Raw genomic sequence first — 1274 nt, forward strand, 5'->3', positions numbered from 1 at the left:
AATGATAGCTAATAAGGAAAAACGGACTGTATAAGTGACAGCAATTGATTTATTAAAGATTTTGAGTAACGTTAATTGAAGCGACTACAAAATGAAATTACGTAATGATTTTAATCAAAACTTGGCCGTACTTGAGCAATTCCATTTTCAAACCAGTTATTAACTCATCACTATTTTTCAGCATGAAAGTCAACATGGTACAAAGTGTGAAACGATTGACTAGTGCTAGTAAACACCAGAAATGATGACCGTGCAGGGATAATCCAGGTTATTGTCCAGGGATAACACCCAGCTATATCTATAAAACACACAGATTAACAAGTATAAGAGAAATTCAGTTCACAACCCAAAATGTCAACTATAGGTCTAATGGCGATAAAGGGACGATTATATTATGGCAATAATGTTAGGGTTTGCGTTTAAAATGACATCGATTAAGATTGCTTTAACTGGTTGAAAGACTTACCTGCTAAGCAAGATGACAATGCTAACACCCAACAATATCGGTCAAAAGCACAGATTAATAAGTATGAGAGAGAAATCTGTAGTATGGAAAAAGAATGTGAGAAAAAAAGATGTTCACTGGTTGACTGCCATTTCACGTGTAGAAGGCAGTGGAAGAAGAGGAAGACCAAGTAGAGAGTCGGCGCTGCAAGTTACTGTGCAAAAGAGCTTGTCGCCCTATAGGAGCAGGAATTGACTCTACAGCGGACAATATTATAAGCAAGATATCAACCGAGTAACCTCACTTGGACTGAGAAAGTATCGCACAGCCACGCTGCTTACTGCATGCTCGCCATTCACTTTTCTTGGCTCTAATTGAAATCACTAATTTACTTTGTAAACTGTGGATAGCAAGGTGAGAAAGAGAATGAAAGCAGGCAATCCCACCTTTAGGGTCAGGAAAAAGTGGAAGACAACATGGACAACAAGGTAAGACGATTTTCTGTTTGCAATATCCCTTCCAGTCATGATCGCCTTTGCTAGCAGACTATTTTATCTTCTCATGTTATTTTGACCAAGAACTTGGTGAGATTGTTTCTCTTTCAAGTCCGTCTTTCACTGCAATTTGCAATAAACATTGAACTAGCTGCATAATTGCATTGATTGCAATACTAATAATTTTGTTTTGATTTATTTTTGGGTATTGGTTAAACTGACTTTTGGGGGTTTGCTTTATGATCGACTGCAATTTCGCAAATCATTTTCTTTATCCCTATTTTTTTCTCATCCTATTTTACCTCAATCTTAATCCTGAATCTTGTACAAATGCT

This window comes from Trichoplax adhaerens, genomic scaffold (genome assembly GCF_000150275.1).
Source record: "Trichoplax adhaerens TRIADscaffold_35 genomic scaffold, whole genome shotgun sequence".
In the NCBI taxonomy this organism is placed as follows: domain Eukaryota; kingdom Metazoa; phylum Placozoa; class Uniplacotomia; order Trichoplacea; family Trichoplacidae; genus Trichoplax; species Trichoplax adhaerens.